Genomic DNA, 10606 nt, shown 5'->3' with positions numbered 1-10606 from the left:
ACCTGGAAAATAATAGACTTCAAGCACTTGTATCAGTCTGATCACTTCAAACTGAAAATTGATGAAGAGCCATTTCATTCAAAGCCTTACATGTGGCGTGAAACCATTTATGAGTGATGGAGAAAACTACAAGATTTCTCTTTCTCATTTACCTAATCTCCAAATCCTATTCATTTCACAGCGGGGGTAAAACCTCAGCCCTGCACAAGTTATTTGGCATTCTGACATCAATCTAGTTGGGGTCAGCATGCTGTTCAGCACTTCATCAGGTGCTTTGCAGTGCCAAAACTGAGGATACCCAGGCAGGTGGGAAAAAAGACAGATTTTCTAACAGGCAAATGGGTGACTTTGGCTCAGTTGGACTTCAGCACAGCAACAGGAGGGCTGGGGGCTTCTCTGGAAGGCTCAGTATGGGCTAGTGGGCTTAACCACATCTTAGGGGGCTCCAGGTAGAGCAACGGGTCTCGAAAAGGGCATTGGGACTTTCTTCAGGCAAGAACCATTCCCTCCCACAGTGCTCTTTAATAGCCCCTAACTCTGTGCTCTTGGGTGGCTGGAAAAGGGGAGAAGAAAAAAAGAGAAAGAAAAAAAAAAAAAGGAACAAAATGCCAGGATCAGCTTGTGCATCTTACAAGGGCAAGAAAAGGAGAATAGGGTGTGGATCTAGAAGCAGCACTGGAGGAGAGCCCCAGAAGGCACCTCCCTATCTTTTACATTGAAGAAATGGGTTTGCACTGACTTTCTAACATTTGTAAATTCAGTTGGTCTCCACGTCATGGAGTTAAATTGGAAAAGGGACTAAAAGTTTCCATCTTTCCTCTGTAACTTGAACGATGAATAACCTCAAAGAATAAAATACAGGATGACCATGTCATTAAGGCTAAAAATGTAATGGATATATAACACAAACCAAAGAAGTAAGAAAAATGTTTATTGTTTGAACAGTTTCCCATTTTTAAATACTTCAGTTGCTCTGCAGCTGTTTTAAACTTCACCTTCAGTGACTGCAAAATAATTTTCTCTTTTCTTCTGACCCTGTTAACCGGGAATACAATATATTTTTTTAGAACTTACGAGGCAGAACAATTACATAGACCTTGAGTCAAGTTATACACAGATGCAAGAAAAGGCATAGATGGCATCCACTATAACAAGATATCCTCAGATTGGGGATTCTGAACGCTATGCGGAAAAATTCAAAATAAATGGGGACAGGCTCCATTTGAGGTTTTTAGCATTTGCGAGACTGAAGAATGAATTCTTGCTTCAGTATATCTAAGCTTATTGCAGTTTATTGCAGAATTTCTGACTCTCTAATTAATCAGAGTTAGCAACTTTGATTTCCTTTGTAAAGCAGAATGCATTTAAATGGAGTCACTGGGGAGAGGTAGGAAGATGATCATAATAGGATGATAATTTTTGCCTGAAGGTTTTCTTCCAGCAAGTTGCATGATCCTGATCAGCAAGGGGTGACTCATACAATTTGGCTAACAGAGTTGAAAATAAAATCACAACAACATCTGGCTGATATTTAAATGTCAGCAGTGCATGCAATGTAACTGTGATCCCAGAGAACTAAAACCAAGCAATCTCAGGTACCTAATTCGATACCAAGGATTTGATGTTCATGCACTGGTTGAAAGGAGCAAGAGGAAGAATTAAGTCTATGGTCTAAGAGTACTGATGCGCTAAATTCTGCCTCAAATTGGTGATTATATCAACAAACAATTATCTAGTACTGCAAATTAGTTTTGGATGGAAGAGGAAAAATATAATACAAAATTTTTGTATTCAAGGAAGCTCATACAGGCACTACAGCTATCTCTAAACACTTTTTTCCCTGATAATGCCTATGTTGCTTTCTAATCTATGGATTAGAGTAGACCATCCATTTAATCTATGGAACAGGCAGTAATCTTGGATATTTAGTGTGATAAAATTATGTCAAGAATTTAATTTTCTCAGTCCTGAGAAGTTAGGGGAGTTTCTTTCTGATGGTTACTATCTACCTTGCTGAGGCTAAGCTAATAATCAATTACTTCTGTAATATTTCAGGTCTTAAATAATTAGGGTATATTAATAATTTCTTTTCGGACAAGACTAATCTGCGTCTTGAGTTCACATAACTGAAGTTCAGCAATATCTATTTACTGGTAGCAGCTGCTGTCTTTCCTTCTTTTGCTCTTTACCTCTGGAAGAGTAAACTGTGCTATGGTCATGAGAACAGGGAAGTGAAACCATTTACGGAATTTCAGAAAGTAGGGATGTAGTGGTTGTTCTCATTAAATCTGGGGACAACAAAGCAGCGTACAGCATTGTAAAATCCAGCTATTGAGCAAACTGGCAGGAGGCAATCTCAGAAATCCAGGAGTTGAATGAAGTGAAAAGGGCAGTAGGGTAGGCAGAATGATAAAAAAAGAGCACAGGTAGTGGTCTCGCTGAAGTATTTAAGAGAGGGAAAATTTATCTTGAGGGATCATTACGGAGCAGAAATTTAGGCTCACACTTCAGAAAATGCTGCTGCACAATCAGCTTGCTAGAGTAGGAGAAAGCCATGTGACCAGTAGAATAATCTCAGGCTAATTCCCTTGTTCCAGTCCATTGTTTCCTGTCATTCCAGGTACTGAAAATTTACTTAGGGAAAAAAAGATGGGAGATCACCTAAGGGACGATGAGATCATTGAAGCAATTGACTGGCAATCAAATAAATTAAATTTAAACATAGCAAAAGGAAAAAAAAATGGCCTACACATCAAATCTTCTTGAATGACCCATAGCAAAGATCACCCCTCACTATCAATTAAAGGACAATGAAAATATATAAGTACATCACTGAAAGAACCCAGCATAGGTTTTCTGTACCTTGCTATAAAGTAGAAAGTAATTGCTGTCCAATATGTTGGACACAGCTAAAGCTACTACAGTTTTTTTAAAGATTTGGGTACAAGGGGCAGGCAAGCGGAAGGGTAGGAAAGTTCATTTTTCAAGCTTGTGTTTCCAAAGGTAGCTCCATTATTTCAAACAGCTTGCTTATTCCAGTTATTTTACATTTTAAGCTATTTGTTTACAGAACTAGTTGAGACTCAAAAAATTCTGTTTGGGATACAACAGTCTTTTCTAAGGCTGAAGTTTGTAAGCATGTTATAGTACAGATATTTAAGTGACTTGCAGAAATATTTCAATGTTACATTGCTACTTTTTCTACTGCTAGATACCCCTAGACTATTTTCAGTAAAGAGTAATCTGACCAACATTTTCCACAACAGGTTTTACACATTAAAACAGTAATTTGCCTGTATTCCCCCAGTTCTTCCAGTTTATACATAATTATTTTACCTTGACTTCATACTTTTTCATTGAGACCCTCTTATCAATCTCTTTGCAGCCCAGGCAATACAATTTTCCTTGTTCTCAAAAAGAGGGGAAAAAAAAAAAAGGTTAAAAACAAGCCAATTGAGATATGGTGTAAGATACTAACGTGATGTTTCTGACTCTGACTTCTTTCAATTCCAGGAGGTAGCAACAGTCCACCGTTGAGTCTGAAGCTATGCCAAAATAAGAGTTGTCTTAACATTTCGTGTCTGCGTAGCTCCACAGAAGAGATCCTCCTAAATGTAATTGTAGTTTGTTCATTTTCTACTTTTATCTCCTTGGCTTGAGTAGCTCTGGAGCTGAATATGCAATTTCACTTTAAAGGTACGTGATTGTTCTTACACATCCAAGTCAATTTTAAGTTTAAAGACCTAAAAATGTTTCAAATCATTACGTTAACCACACTTCCTCCCCCACCCCAAGACTGAATTTAAGAACCAATGCCAAAATACTATGGGGATGGAAGGAAGGGAAATAAGACTTAGAAGTCAATAATAGCTGCATGCTTTATGGATTTTCCCTTCATTACAGCTACCTGAGCAAAATTTTGAAGCTACATTAAACATCAGGATGTAAAGGAGAAAAGAAAAAAGATTATGACATACCTGACCAAATTCATATTCTTAATGTGTAGCCGGCTCAATTTGTCAAGGTTTCACAATAAAATATGGGTATGTTTTTATATCTACCAAGCCTTCGGAGCATCTTAGTGAGGCTAGGCACTCCAGTTCTTTTGTTAGAGCACCTAACCTTTCAGTTACTTCTGTTAAATTTCGTTAGTGAGGCTGAGGTGGATTCAGGTGGGATTTTCTGATGTCAAAAATATACCCCTTTTACAATAATAATAAATTCCCTCAGCAATCTCAATCTATACATAGGCAGCACAGATATATTAGTATAGAAACAGTACAACATATTTAGAAGTTAAAAAAAATACTTTTAAAATGCTGTATGCTTCAACTATCATTCTTAGCATTCTGGACATTTGGAATGATAAATTGGGTCAGACAGATTGTTTGGTAGATATTACAAACCCTAAAAATTACCAAATGTTCATTCCAAAGACTAAAATTAGTAATCAAGGATTTGCATTCCATTCCTTTTTTTTTTTTTTTGTCCAGAGTGCTAACAAATATCTCTGCTATGACAGCAGTTTTGCCCTATGTTCATTTGCACATCTATTTATTTTGTGTTTAAAAATAGGACATTTATAAAATTTGTTTAGTAAGGTAAACAAGAAACATAAAGCCTGAAACCTTTAGTAACACTATGTAAATCTCTCTGAATAAACCTATAGAAATTAAACAAAAAACACTTGATTAAGACTCAAATGCTCCTCTTAAGCCCCAAATAGGGATGCAACGAGACAGAAGTATTCTTATCTTGAACATTTTTGTGCTTTCAGAACTACTCAGCAGGCAGATTTTTTCAGGTTTTCACAATAAACTTGAGGCTCTCACACACTGGAATAGCTAGTATCATACTGGTTTCCTGTTCTGTTATCCTCCCACATCTTAAGTCAGCATTTCCTCTGGAATGATGCAAGATATTTTGGGATTGGTCTCTGGGGTTTCTCTAATTTTGACCAAAAAGATACTTTTCTGACAGTAGTTTGTCCATACTGACAGGTTCCATTAAAAGCATGAGCTTTAAAAGGATCCTGTCAAAAACCTCTCAACTGACGTTATTCCTGAATCATGTTTATTTTCCCCTTGGTACACTCTTGCATCATGCGTTTTGTGTTTTCACATTTCTTCATCCCCTAGCAGTGAAGGTTCCCACATTTTTTGTTAGTCCCCCTGCTGATTACATGACTTTAGGTGATTGAATCTTACTGCTCAGGCTTTTTTTGCTGTCTTTAGGTGATGACTCTCAGCACAGCTTCTCCACTACTTTTTTCCTCTTTCCAACATCTTCTCTTCCTTTTAAAAGGGCCAAAAGTTGTCCACTCTGCCCCCTCTGTTGCCACAGACTAGTCACTCTCTGTCACTAAACACACAGTAGGAAGTCTTTTCTTCTCTTTCCTCTCAGATTCATCTAGTTCCCAGTTATTATCACTTCACCCTCCTTAATAAAACTAAATATCCCCTTTCTGTGCAGACAATGGAATCTTTCATTCCTGTTTGCATTTTCTTACCTTAATAAATTATCTTCCTTTTTCCAATGCTCGTCCCAGTTCATACTAAACTGATACTCTCTCTGCTTGTTTTTAATTGAAGTGTCTTACAACATCTTAAGGCACAAAGAAATTTAGGTCACTTGCTATGTTTGGGCAGGTTACATATTTTTAACACTTGTTCTCCAGCATGGTTCTCCAACAAGTTTCTCCAACATCAGAGGATGGTGCGTATGACGCTCAGTTTCTTTGGATTTGGAGTTTATCTTGGAAATTTTTTTTTAATTAATGGCCCTAAAACTTTTGCTTGAAAAGAAGTGACACAAACATTGATTTTTCCGCAGTCTCTGTACTCTATTTCCTATTTTTTAGGAATTGGGATGCATTATTTTCAAGAAATATCACAGAGAAAGATTGCTTCATCTCTGAAGAAAAAGTTGCTGATGTCTCATGGGTAGTTTTGGCAAAACCATCTACTTAGATTAATATCAGCTGCTTACTTCATCCTTTCCTTCCCCCTTCCCCAACTGACTACTTAGTACTAGGGAGAGAGGCATAAGAAAATTCTTGTTTTCTTGAGCGTTTGTCTGTTTCTGAAATTATATCTTGCCATTGGAGACCAATAAAACTGTAAAATTTTGTGTAAATTGCTTTTGGATTTGAAAATGACTGATTTTGCAAGCAAAGGATGTGACTTTATATGGTAAACAAGCATCATTCATCCTGGTCTAATCTAAAATAATACAGAGGAGAAAAAAAAAAAACACCACAACCAAGAAAAGAAATCCAGGTGTCCGGCAATAGTTACCAAAAAAAAAAAAAAGAGAAAGAAAAAGCCCCAAAAGTCAACTGAATGTCATATTATATAATTAGGTACCAATTACCTTTGCTGAGGCCACTTAGGGACCCGTAGGCAGTCATTTGGTTGCAGAGTCAAAGCTATGCATACTTACACACACACTTTTGCTTGCTAAAGGCAATCGGCTCAGGAGCCTTGTGCCCGAGGACGATCCAGCTCCAGGCACCCTGACAGTTGCCTCAGAGCTGCACCCGGACCCAGCTGTGACTGCAGGAAATCCCATATTCCAGACTTCAAAAGCATCACTAAAAACGTATCTTTAAGCATCACACTCTCAAATGCATTGCAGCAGTAATTTTGTATTTAATCCTCCAGTGTAGTTTCTGACTTAGTTTTAAGGAAGGATGATAAATAATTTGTTCTGCATTCATGTACATTGATGAATAAATTCCAGATAAAGCATTCAAATTTTCTCCTGTCTATTGTGCGGATATAATTTAATTTAATAAATAATACAGTTTTCTGCGTAATTTTTTTCATGTAGCAACAGCAATCACTGTAGTTTATGTGATTTAAGATCAACTTTAGCTTGGACTATGACTTGTACCGAGATTAGAGTAATAAACTGAGTCATTCTTTATCTCTCTCAGTGAGAATAAAATTTCTTGACCTCTTTCTAAAGTGTTAATTTTTGAAAATGAAACAGAGTCAGCAATGAAACTGTCCTTTGCTTGCCAAAGAAATAAATTTTCATGTAACATTTGGGGGTTTGTAGTTTTTAAATTAGTTGCAAAAAAGAAATCACATTTGTCAAGCCACCCAAACTGCTGTAGATTGGTAATTCAACTAGTTAATAGACTTTTGTTGCTAGAAACTCTTATAGCTCTAGTACCTCTGCTATCTTTCTGTGAGTGACACCTCCTTAAGGGATATTTGGATTTTCTGTTGTAAGACACTTTGCTTTTTGGTCAATACAAATATGAATTCCCAGGGATGAGCTAAGTGTTGTGAGAAAAAAGGAGAACATATACATTCATGGGTATTAGCTGTATTGTCAAATTCATCGCTGGACAAATTAACATCCAAATAGTCCTGCTGAGTAGGATAATCAATTTCTTCCCCAGCAATCCTTTGGTTTACAGTCTCAGCAGCTGCACTGGTTTCTGTATTTACCTCCTTACCAGTTGGAATAAAATCTGTTACTGTTGTAGTTTAAAACTTGTAGCTTTTTGTCTAGTTTTTCACTAACATTCTTTTGCTTCTCCATCTCTGTTCTGTTCCTCCACTTTCCTTCATCCCTTTGGAGTTAACTAGTCTAAAGTTTACTGACGCCGCAGATTAAAAGGCAACAATATGCTAATGCATGAGACACACAAAAAGGTCTGTCATTTGCTATTTCTATAAAGCAAATATACAAACACCACCAAGTTTTTATCATGTGAATAACTGATCAGATGGGATGCAGCAATAGAGACAAAAAGAGTAGTTTCATTACAGGCAGAAAAGATCTTAATATTTAATGCAACACAAGAAATTGAAAGATCTTCTTTTTAGTAACTTACCATCCATTTTCTTTAATTCACTAGGATAGTATTTATTTTGGTGAGCACAAGTGATTTCTCACATAGAGATAGAGAAGGAAAATTCTTCAACTGGAGGAGAAAAGAAGAGATGGGAGAAAAAGCCTCAGGGCATATGGCAACCTGTCAGCACATGAAATGAACAGTGATATGAACCGGACACATGGTCCAAAGCCCTCCTGGCACAGATACTGCATTAGCAAGGCAAAGTTTGAATGGCTCTTCATGCCAGGAAGACGCAAAAGCGAAATGGGACTAAGCCCTCTCGAGAAGGGCACCCACGCTAGTTAGATTTCAGTTTTGCACCTGCTGCCTCTGCTGTTAAGCTGCTGTCAGTACTTTCCTGTGAATGGGAAAAATTTCAAACCTTTCTCATTGCTGTTGAAGGTCTTTTGTCTTTCTTCCATCCTTGCTTTTGTTTTTTGGGGAGTCTGTTTTGCTGCTGTTCACTCTCCACACTCAAAATGCTCTGCTTTGAACTCCTGCTGCCTTCACCCATTCCTTACTGTCTGTTGGACACATCACCTAACCTTTACTCATTTGTCCCTCAGGGTGACCAGTATTTCTCTTCTGTATCAGGACAAAGCCTAATTTTTTTTTTACATATATATATCTATTTTGCTCACCTGAATTATTGTATATAAAATTTATAAACCAAAATTTTAAAGTGCTGCTTGAAACAATCAATTTGGGTTACTGATCTTGAAGAATTTTTATTTTTTGAAAGTATTAGCTCCCCACCTGTGAGAAAATATGAGTTCCCTTTTATTTCTCCCAGATGAGGCACTCAAAAATTCAGACAAAGAAAAACAATTAAAAAAGCCTCCATGGTCTCTGTAGTTTCCAAAAGCAAAATTGGATGAAATTAAAAAGAACTTTTAATCTTAAATCTAATAAAATTATTTTCCAATCCTCTGTTTCAGTTTTCGTAGTATGACATTTTCTTTCACTGGCAGCCTGTAACTCTATAAACTGATGAGTCTTTCGCATTTGTTGTTCATAAAAATTTTCTAACCAAGTCGTCAATGTACTTTACACATTGGGTTTTTTTTAGTGTGAATCAGAAAATAATCCTCATTTTACAGATGAACAAATAAGAAGAGATGAACAGTCACGATATTCTGAAGGAGGCCTCTGGTTTTGACCACCTATCAGCTGGGCTAGCAACAAGAACAAAAGTTAATGTCTTCCAAAACATACAGGGAGCTTCTAATATGTTAGTTATCAAAATGTTAATGTTAAAAAATTAAAAATTAGGTAAGAGAATAGTAAGGCCTCCTGAGAAGTCTGCGAAGGCAGATAAAGAAGGCTAAGCACAAAGCCCAACTCCCAGTTTTGTGACTTCCAAAACATGACCACCCTTTGCAATCTCCATGATTTTTAGAAGTGCCTATGAGCTGAAATGAATCAAATCATGATTTCTTTGATTGGTTTGCTCAGGAAGACGATTATCCTATGATCATAAATTATCAAAAGAAACTTCAGTTCAATTGTCTTTGCTAATTTGACAAAGTGAACAAAGCCACCGCTATTCAGATCCCATTTGAAAGGGAAATAGTTAGTAGCACATGTAAAAATAATTTAAAAAACTAAATTAAAAAAAAAACTTTAACACCCAAGACAAAGTTGTCATAAAAGTCTGTCAAGGAAATGGTAAATCATTAAAATGATCAAATAAAATGAAATGGAAGTATCTGGCTGGGATTCTTACCGCTTAATGATTTCCCCCACCCCTGGTCAAAAGGGTTCCTGACAGTGCATTTTCCGGAATTTTATTCAACTTATTCTGAAATGACATAATCAGTGGGAGTCACACAGAGCAGTCCAGTGTCCCCGGCAGTAACACTTACAAGTAACACCCTATGGGCATCACCATACTTAGCTTTTTCTGCAAATTTGAACTAAATCAGTGGCAGCTACCTGCATGTGGCATGTTCCCCCTAAGACACAATATGAGGACTCTCTATATAATACCACCAAAGTCTTGTCATATCCATTCAAAATACTCATTGAGATCTATATGTGGTTTAGTTTTCAAATAAAGATCCCTGTTTGGGATTGTCTTTTTTCTTTTGTTTCACTGTAAATGTAACTATTTTAAAATCACTAGTAGTTTATTTTTGCTGCTAGACAAATCCAGTAACACAGCTCCCTTCCATACTATCCAACGACCTTTGTAAGTCTGTGGAAATTGAAAATCATATAGACTGCTTCGCTATACTCTTCTGAAGGAAAAGTTTAGCATTCAAAACCAGGAGTAATGATTTTTCTTGTTTGTGGAAGTGTCAAATGTGAATTAGTGAGATGAAGGCCCACAGGGGGTTTCTCTGCTGAGCCCACTGACATCCTAAAAACAAACTGGCCTGTACCAGCCAGTTAGCCTCTACAGAGCTGAGTCAGACACAAGATGCCTTCAGTGCTAGCAGGTTTCATAGCCCAGTTAAAAATTCAGTTAAACACATGTGGACAGCCATGGAAAAGCACACTCTGAGGTGGGCTCTCTCTTTGCCTGATCGCGAGACTGGACACGTGCCCCTGTCGTACTGCTGTTCTTCCTCTTCCCCTTTCCCTTCCCCATCTTTCCCCATGTGTCGTGGTTTCACCCCAGTCAGCAACCAAGAACCACACAGCCGCTCACTCACTGTCCCCCCTCCTGGTGGGATGGGAGAGAGAATTGGAAGGGCAAAAGTAAGAAAACTCGTGGGCTGAGATAAGAGCTGTTTAATAATTGGGAAAAAA

General features: G+C 37.4%; 1 long non-coding RNA gene across 2 annotated transcripts; it reads right to left on the bottom strand.

Annotated features, from left to right (window-relative positions):
- Positions 1–912: 912 nt before the first annotated feature.
- On the bottom strand, positions 913–8177 carry LOC142090886 (uncharacterized). Of its 2 annotated transcripts, XR_012676668.1 has the most exons (3): positions 7850–8177; positions 3479–3545; positions 913–1035 (listed from the first exon to the last, which is right to left on the bottom strand). It is a non-coding gene; the product is annotated as an uncharacterized LOC142090886 (long non-coding RNA). The 2 variants fall into 2 exon arrangements; XR_012676666.1 differs by lacking the exon at positions 7850–8177 and having other exon boundaries at positions 3479–6649.
- Positions 8178–10606: the final 2429 nt, after the last annotated feature.

Source organism: Calonectris borealis, chromosome 1, assembly GCF_964195595.1.
Source record: "Calonectris borealis chromosome 1, bCalBor7.hap1.2, whole genome shotgun sequence".
Taxonomy (NCBI): Eukaryota; Metazoa; Chordata; class Aves; order Procellariiformes; family Procellariidae; genus Calonectris; species Calonectris borealis.
The sequence above is the reverse complement of the archived record's forward strand: the minus strand, read 5'-3'. Positions and strand labels throughout refer to the sequence as shown.